A 10009-nucleotide genomic window follows, 5' to 3' on the forward strand; every position below is an offset into this window, starting at 1 on the left:
AGTTGTTTCCCTAATATCAAGCTAATAAGCAGGGGATTTTTTCGGCACACCATTTGAGTATGTCTATCTTGTTCAGGTTTTTTTATTTGTGATATATGAATGTATAGTTTTTGTTTTCTTTTTTGGCGTACTTCACGTGAAGTTCACGTAGTGGTAATAACTTCCTTCTTGTTTTATTTATCTTCATTACTTCCTCTTTGTCACATCCGTATGTATGAAGACTATTAGTTCACTAGTCATATCTTCCTTTCGAAAAGGTGACTTTGTCAAATAGTCCTCTTGAACAAAATTCACATGTGTCGTATGATTCTAAATTATTGGACTTAAAAGTCCATACCAATGGATCTTCTTCATGTGTCTTATGTCAATTTGACGCAATGACAAAACCAGAGTTGACCGGTTTGAATCCTTTGATTATATCCTATAGTATCATTGTTAACGTTTTAGTTTTCCTAGAACCGACTTTGTTAATTTAGTACTGATTTGAAACATTTGATGTTTCTAGAAGAACATAATAACACTTATTAAGTTCTAAGCTAGATCAGTGTCTAAACGAAGACTTTTGATCCCTTTCAGCATCCTTAGCAATTACTTGCTTCTGCTCCCTCTTGGATCCTTTCTCCTTTTAGTCAATTATGTAATTCCCTTGAGCTCCCACTGAGCCGCACATCCCGTTTCAAACACCTGATGAAGGAAGTCTATAATACTTGCCAAATTAACTTTGCTAACGAAGATACAAGAACTGGAATTTGCAATTCTGTTTCTTTTGTCTTCGAGGTACTTAGGGTAGTTTCCTTTAATGGCCTAGCCATTGTTTTAGAAACTTTTATACCAACCCTTTGTCCCATTGAATCATAAGAACTCTTCTTATATTCCTTTGGTTTCTGAATCTCACGAACTTGCCTCTTAGATTCAAACGTTCCTCAATGTTCTTTTCAGTTGTCTTCACAAACTGAGTGACTTATCCATGATTTTATCCTGTCTTTGTTCAATCTGTATTAAACCGGTGAAGGATAATATCTTTAGTCATTGCTTGAAGAAGAGAAAATCTGGAACCTTCCAGTTTTTCTTTCTTAAGACGATTTTCTTAGAGGTACCGAACCTCCCCATCCACGACATCTAGAGGAACTTTTCCTTTATTCGTCGAATGTTTGTGTATGCATCCATATTATGGATGTTCAAAAAAGACCTTTTGGATAATCATATCCTACTATTATCCTCAGTCGAGGTAGCTGCGAACATTAGAAATGGGATATTCTCGGATGTTTTATTTGTTTCGAATTCGAGAGTGTTTCTCGGGATTCCTTTTCAATCAAGAAAATAACTTTCGTTTAATTCCTTCTCAAGGAATGAATGAAGGTTGGAAAACTATTTTCTAAGAGTCATATATACTCTACATTAAAAGAAAAAGCAAAATCCTAAAACTTATAATCATAGCAAAAACACAGGTTTTGCCACATTATTCAATGAAAACTGTCCCTGTTGAATAATACGATTCCAAACCCCATTTTTTCGAGGTTAAGCGTACTAGGGCACTGCCCTTAACCCCGTAGTCCTAGGTGAGTAACTCCTTACTGGTCATACTCCTATGACTCTTGATTGATAAATAACACTTTTATGTGTTCAATTCATCCTTTGCCTCGAAGTCCAAAACCTTTTTGCTGACTCGTTGAGAATAACCATTAAGACATGTAGACCTCTTCATAGGTCTACCCGTATTGTCCCGAGGTTAAAGATGGCATCTTGCGGAGGCAGACCCACCATCGATGAACAAGGGCTCAACAGGTTTCTTAATCGGGTAGGCTTTACTCAAAATTCGTTTTCGGAATTTTTACGTATTTATCTTAGATTCATTCTTGTGATCTCTGACGTAATCATCCACGATGTAAAACGTAAACTAATGAATGCGCGCGAGAAATAAATCAAGCTGATTTGATCCTATTATGGCCCTATCCTAAAAAATCTAATCTTCATAAGTAGCTTCTTGTTTTGCCTTAGCTCGCATGGATCTCCATCATCGAACTTCCATTGATTTCTCCTATTTGAACCATGATCTCATCTTTCGGTTCTTCATAGGGGTGGGAATCGGTCCGGACGGGCGGAAAACGGACACTAACTCAACCGGTCCGGGCGGAACGGACACGAGTCCTAAGTGTCCACTCGGACATCCGGACAAAACGGGCGGACATTTCGGATTTTTCTTCAACAAAGTGCCCGTCCGTGACCGTTTTGATAGTCGGGCAAACCGGGTATCGGTCGGGCGGACACCGGTCACTAATGAACAAATAAAGAAACTTTTATTCGAAATTAAAAATGTTTAGTCGCTAAATACAACTTTCTAAAACTCCCACTTTACAATTTTAAAAAGTAAATGAATTCAAAATCGCAAGATAAGCATTAAGATTTCTCATGGATTATGATCGGTTTCTATGCTTCTTCTCATGGATTACGATCGGTTTATTGTGGATTCTCGAGTTATTGATGAGATACTGAGATTTTGGAGGAGATAGAGACTAGAGAAGTAGAACGACGAAGACAAGATTAAGAAAAGTGATTTATAGGGTTATTTATTTTTACTCTTGAAATCTAATGGTTGTAGCTAACTCTACAAATCTAAAGGCTTAAAATCAATCATATAGGCGGGCGGGTATAACGGGTAGGATAAACGGACGGGTGTGGACGGGTTCGGTCGGGCGGACGATATAAGCGGGCGGACGATATAAGCGGGCGGACTCGGTCGGACCACCGGGTAAAGACCTATGCCCGCGTCCGTCCGCTTAAGATCTTTCGGTCGGGCGTGTACGGACCGATTCGGGCATCAACGGTCACGGACCCTTCGGACTCGGACGGTCGTGGGCGGGTTCCGGGTTTCCGGGCCAAAATCCCACCCCTACTTCTTCAATGGACACTTCTATCGCCATACTATTCTCCGCATTCACATTCATACCTACAATAATATGATTTTCATAGGGGTCCGTGGGTATATAGACCAAAATAATATTCAAAAAAGGTTTATGATCCAATCTTCCCAAAACATGGATATTTAGTCCTTTTACATTATGAACATAATAACCCATTCTTTATGAGAGAACTACCGTCCATGTCCCTCCTACAAAAATCACGGGATTTTTATTTTTCCAGGATGAATTTGGAATTTTTTTAATGTGGGCGTGATTTAGGGAATTTAAAGCAACTAACGTATAAATCCGAAATTGATTTTTCTCTATCTTCTAACCGTTTTGGAAAGCAAATCTATTTCCAAATCAATTCAAAACAAAAATCGTAACCAAATCAATTTTCTTTCTCTTTACAGATTTAGAAACCAAATCAATTTTCTCTCTCTTACTATGTAAATTTTTTCCATTCAAATCAATTTTCTCTCACTTAACTTTCAGATTTGGAAATAGTATATTTTCTAGGATCAATTTAGCGTGATTTGGGGGTTAATATACAAAACATATATATCACTTTCTCTCATTTAACTTTCAGTTTCGAAAATAGTATATTTTTCTGGGAACATTAAAGCAACATATGTTTTCGTTTTTACTCATACATAAATACACATAGAATACAAATTATGAAACAAATACGTAAATTATGTATTATTTATGACGAGGAAACCATCATTTGTCAAGTATACAACATCATTTATCAAATGTATGTGGGTCTTGTTCAATAACTTACACATAATTTCTTTTACATTACACATCCTTTACATTCTATTACAAAAAAAAGTACAAAATCTTCTTTGGTTTACATGTACTCTTCATTAGTTTCTTTGACTCACTTTGATTTGATGATTCTCTTTGAAATTTCATCTGGTATATAAAATCTACACACATAAATACACATACATTAAAGAAAAAAAATCATATATTGTATTATAAACTACATGTAAAGTTTCGTAAATTATATATAATGTTTGTCAAATTTTGACAACATTTGAAGGTTTTGAGTAGTTTGGTAAACTTATCAAGGCTACTGTTTTGGGTGAAAAGTACACGTAATGGTAAATAAATAATACACAATTTATGTGCACTTATACGTAAATTATATACATAATGGTAAGAACATGAAGATATACGTAAATTATATATACTTTATTGCAAAGTACACGAGATTTGATAGTAAAGCGAAGTATTTCTACTAATGAAATGAGTACTGTTTTGGTGTTAAAGCACGGGTAATGTTCTATAAATTACCCATAATTTACTATAAATTGTGGTAATTTACGATAAAGTACATGTACTGTAAATTCTGTTATGAGTAACCGTACGAAAGAACAAATGTTTCATAAATCCGTACGGATTGAAAACCAGATCTGAAGAAAAAAAATGAGAATATCATTAAGCTTAAATTACAAATCTAAAGATATCTGCTATGATGATTGATTGCAATAATGTCAAACTCGAGTTGAAGGATTAAACATCAAGATCAAAATCATAAATGAAATTTTAAGAGAGAGAAAGAAAATAAACATCAAACATTCGATTGATGATTGATAATCTGATCTCACGAAATATCACAAACAACAGAAGATTAAACATAGATCTAAAGAAATATGATATTATCACTGGATGCAAACATAACATACTAACTTTGAAGGAATCATTGAATAAGGAATAAACATAAAGATCTTAAACAGTTATGAAAATTTTAGGGTTTTAGTTATGAATCATTGAATAAGGAATAAACATAAAGATCTTAAACAGTTACGAAAATTTTAGAGAGAGAAAATAAACATCATACATTTAAAGTTAATGAATTAGTAAACAGATCTTAAAGATATGTATCATAAATCTAATACGTTTTATAATAGAGCGAAATAATTAGGGTTTTAGTTATAAAAAGAAATATTAGATATTAACAATGGTGTTTATAAAGATTTCGAAAGTATTAAACCTGATAAATGATGAATTTGAACAACAATATAATGTAGAAGAAGAATATTTTCTTAGTTTAATGGAGGTTTGTCAACTAAATCGGTTTTAGAGATATCAAATAAAGATTTTTCGTTACTGAAAATAATGAAGATATCCTTACTTTGAATAGAAACATGATTGGAGAGAAATATGAGAGATAATAATGAAGATATCCTTACTTTGAATAGAAACATGATTGGAGAGAAATATGGGAGATAATAATGAAGATATCCTTACTTTGAATAGAAACATGATTGGAGAGAAATATGGGAGATAAATATGGAAAAAGATATGCATAGATTTCGAAGATAAATCAGTTATAAAATATGGAAAGATTAAATTAGGGATTATGAAATAATATTTATTCTAGAGATTTGTGTTTTCTCTCTAGATGAGACCAAATGGACTAGATATCCATTTATATTATTTTTTTTGTTTTAAAACCCTTTATAGGATTAGAGAGGATTATATCTACTATTAGGACCCGTTTTTTGGACTATAAGTCAAAAAATTCTTTTCATAGTATTCTATAGTATGTATGAGATTCGATTTTAAGATCGAATCTAGATTTGCTATAGTCAAAATAGTTCTTCGGGAGAAACTATTGACATCTATATGCCAAACGGACCCTAAATTTACTTTTGTAAATTTCAGACTAATGGCGTATTTTGGTTTTACCCTTAATGATTTCCAAAATCAATTCTAGGAAAAATTCAGCTTGGACCCTCGGATGCCCGGGTGAATTTCTGAAAAATTTGGGTGAAACCGGGAGAAAAATCGGAGAAAAGACCGAAAACTCCCACTCTCACTCAAGTCAAGGCCCATTAAGCCTCTAGTCAAACTCAAAAGACCCAAGTCAAATCTTGGGCAAGGCCCATTGACTAAGTCTCGTGTAAGCCCAAGACTAGTCTCGGCATGGACCGGTCATGGCCCAGACCAAGAATATGTTCCGCGTCCCTTTGAAATCAGTGGGTTCGAGCTGAATTTTGGAACCAAAGTCGGCTGGAGTCAACCGATTTCATGTCAAACACAGAAGTGGGAGTGTTCGTATTGAGAGAGGGCGCTCTTAACTGCATGGGAGGCTCTAGTAACATTGATGGGCGCCTCCATAATTTCCTTTTTGAAATTGCTAATTCATGTTCAGCACCCAGAATGTGATCAACTTGTTCTTTTCACCCCTCATTTAACCAATTTTCATTTTGACTCCATTTTTAACTCTTCAGTTAAAATAAATAAATAAATAAATTTTGACTCTTCTTTTTCGTTTCTTCCGTAAGACTGCCACATAACGTCACACCCAACTTGAGCGCAATAGACGTGTCATAGTTTTCGTTATAAATTAAGTTGGAGTCTCCTTAAATTTGTTTCACCGTAAGAAAACCATAGGCTATAGTAAGCTAATAACAGTATATTACAACTCTTTTTTTATGTTTTCAAATATGAGGATAAATTACAAAAGTACAAGTAGTACCAATTACATACTCTTTATTTTCTATAGCTAATGTGTAATCCATCTAACCATGATATGATGATCGACACTTTTTTTTTCTCCAATTAAGCAAATTGAACAGAAGGAATGCTTTGTTCGTTTTTGAAGAAATTTCCAGGATCAACCTTGGTCTTCACATGCACTAACCTTTCGTAGTTATTCTTAAAGTATTTTTCGCCCCAAGTCTTAGCTTGTAAATAAGTTGCTGTGCCGTTTTTGCTCTGACCTAAATCAATATCTCTGTAGTTGAGATATGCAGCTCTTGGAGATCTTGAAACATAAGGTGCCATATATTGATATAGCTTTCTAATCCAGTTGATTTGGTTCTCAGTTTCAACCAACCCTTCCCAATATGCCAAATACTGAATCTTGAATAAGTTTCCACTTCTATGTGGGAATGGAATTTCGGATTCTGAAATCTCACTCATTTTTCCACCATAAGGACTAAAGATCACCACAGGTTGCTTTTCTTCTAATAACCTTCTCCATAGTCCTTCTAATCCAACTTGTGAAATAGGTTTTTTCACGTAATCCGATTTTGCTTTGTAAAACCTCTTCTCTTGTGTCTTATTTAAGAGGGTTTCTAGAGGACCATCAATTTTGAATCCAGCAAAGTAGAGGGTAGATTGAATCCAACTCATTTCGGTACAATATTTTTTCTCCAAACCCAACTCAGGAAATCTCTCTTTCATCAAAGTTAGGAGATTCTTGGTAGTTCCAAGAAACATGGAGTTGAATGAAGCTTGAATAGTTTTGTCTCCTCTTTGATTAGAATTCGCGACCGTTAACATGATTCTAATGAAAAGATCATTAGAAAGTGTATGTGCAATTTCTTGCCACCTATGAACAAGTGAAGTAGCACCTTGTTGTAAGGTTTTAGAGATTGTAAAAACAGTGACAGTAGGTGGAACAGAAAGCAATTTGATCTTCCATGAAATAATGATTCCAAAGCTTCCTCCACCTCCACCTCTAATTGCCCATGTTAAGTGAAGACTTTGTGATGATGATGGTGTTATCAAAGTGTAAGAATAGTAAAGTTTTTAAAACAAAAGTGTGGGTGCCTTACCGTGCTATTGAGTGCCTAAACAAAAGTAATGTCTGCTTATATTCTAAATAGTTGTTAAAAGTTAGTTAAGAAGTTGTTAATCTAACAACTCTCTAACTAACTTTCTCTTTCTCTCTCTAAACTCTTTAAATAGAGCTAATCAGTTGTAATTCATTTTGATCGATTTCCAAGTTAATAAAATCGTGATTTCTCTTTATCCTCTCTGATAATCTTCATCTTCTTCATTACTAATTCATCACTGATTGATCATCTTCAATCACTATCATCTTATCCGCCATTATTGTCTTTAAGCTAATCTTTACATGGTATCAGAGCTATTAAACAACAAATTCACCTTCAATTCAACGAAATCGAATCAAGTAAGTTCCAATTTCAATCTCTCTTATCTCTGATTCATTCATATTCAAATGGAATCCTCAAGTTCTTCATTACAAAATTCGAATTCAAACACAAATGTTTCAATCTCAAATATATCCAATTTTATATCTGAAAAGTTAGATGGATCAAACAATTTACTGTGGAAAGATCAATTTGAGACTATTCTCTTAAGTATTGATCTTTTAGGTTATGTTGATGGATCAATTATGTCTCCAAGTAAATATATTGTTGAAAATGGTGTGGAAATGTTAAATCCATCTTTTCTCACATGGAGGAAAACAGACAGTTTTGTCAAGGCTTGTATGAAAGCCACATTCACTCGAGTTGTATCATCTGATGTTTTAGGGCTTGATTCAGCCAGAGAAATTTGGAAATTTCTTGAAATGATGTACATTGAGGAGTACGAAGCTAAGATTGCCTCTCTAAAAGAGCAACTCCAAAATGTTAAGAGAGGAGATCTATTTGTTAGTAATTACTTAAGGAAGATAAAGAATATTTCTGATTCCTTGACTGATGTGAGTAATAAAGTACCTGAATCCGAGCTATGTCGAATAGCTTTAAAAGGATTAGGGAAAGAGTATAAACAATTTGTTATTGCTACACATCAAAGAGAATCCAAATTATCTTTTCCAGAGTTGAGAACTCGAATTATTCATCATGAACAATGGTTAAGTACTCAAGAAAATGATGAAGTAAATGAGTCTGCCTACTTAACCAGAAGAATACAATTCAAACAGCAAGCAAAACCAAATCAAGTTAGTCAAAATCAATTGAGGTATTCACAACCTCAACAACAAAGGTATTATGCAAATCAAGAGCAACAAAATCTCTCAAATAGCAACAAATATAGCAATCATAACAGCAATCAGTACAGCAATTATAATAGCATTCAAAAGTCAAATAATAACATTCAAAAGAACTCTCAATCAGGTGAAAGAGCAAATGATTTCGATTTCTCTAGTATTCCTTGTGGGATTTGCAGAAAATGGGGCCATGCGGCCTCTAAGTGCAGATACAGGTATGCTCCTGATGACTCTTATAAACTCTATAATAGCAATAATCTAAATAATAATCATAATAGTACAAGCATTACTCATAATAGCATAAACAAGAATTTCAATAGCAAAGATAGACCAAACTTTGCTGGTTTGCATCTATAAGAACAAGGTGAGACTTCTCGTTCTCATTCTCATCATGAAGAAGAGAAACTAAGTGAAGAAGAAGCATATGATGCTCAATGTGGTCAATTTGGTCAATTTTTGGACAACAATGATTATGAAGAAGCTCTAATGGTTTCAGTGGTTAAGAAAAATAATGATCCTTCTTCAGCAATTTGGTTAGTTGATACAGGGGCTACAAGCCATATGACCTATGATGCAAATACTATTATAAATGAAAGAAGCTATTCAGGTTCCAACTCAGTTATGGTTGGAAGTGGAACATGTATACCCATTTCTAGCACAGGTGATACCAAGCTTACAACTGATGATCATATATTTGATCTCAAAAATGTGTTAGTTGTTCCAAATATCAAAAGGAATTTGCTCTCCATCTCAAAATTTACAAGAGATAATCAATGCTTAGTACAATTTTCTCCTTGGGGATATAAGGTCTTGGACATTTGGTCAAATCAAATTTTCAGTGAAGGTCCAGTGATAAATGATCTATATCCTATCACATTTCAAGTCCAAAAGTCCTATGAAGCTCATTTTTCAGAAGTGGCTATCTCTTCTTCCATCTAGCACAGTCGTTTGGGACACACTTCTGATTCCACACTTCACTTACTGGCTAGGAATAAGGCTATAGACTTGAATTTTGAACCCCAAAATGGCCTATGTCACTATTGTCAATTATCTAAAAGTAAATCACTCCCTTTTGCTAACTCTCAAAGCTATACATCAGCTCCCCTCTACTTAATTCACTCAGACATTTAGGGTCCAGCACCAATCTCATCATCAAGAGGAGAAAGATACTATATTCTCTTTCTTGATGACTATAGCAGACATTTATGGGTTTATCCACTTTAGACAAGATCTGATAGTCTTTCTTGTTTCAAACATTTTAAAGCTCTATCTGAAAATCTACTAAATACCCAAATCAAATACTTTCAATCTGATGGTGCTTCTGAACTAGCTAAAGGGGACTTCAAAGTTT

At 34.2% G+C, this 10009-nt stretch overlaps 1 pseudogene; it reads right to left on the bottom strand.

Annotated features, from left to right (window-relative positions):
- Positions 1–6476: 6476 nt before the first annotated feature.
- On the bottom strand, positions 6477–7404 carry LOC147565417 (tetrahydroberberine oxidase pseudogene; annotated as a pseudogene).
- Positions 7405–10009: the final 2605 nt, after the last annotated feature.

This window comes from Eschscholzia californica, unplaced genomic scaffold, assembly GCF_041429995.1.
Source record: "Eschscholzia californica isolate CP2 unplaced genomic scaffold, dmEscCali1.0.p SCAF_1, whole genome shotgun sequence".
In the NCBI taxonomy this organism is placed as follows: Eukaryota; Viridiplantae; Streptophyta; class Magnoliopsida; order Ranunculales; family Papaveraceae; genus Eschscholzia; species Eschscholzia californica.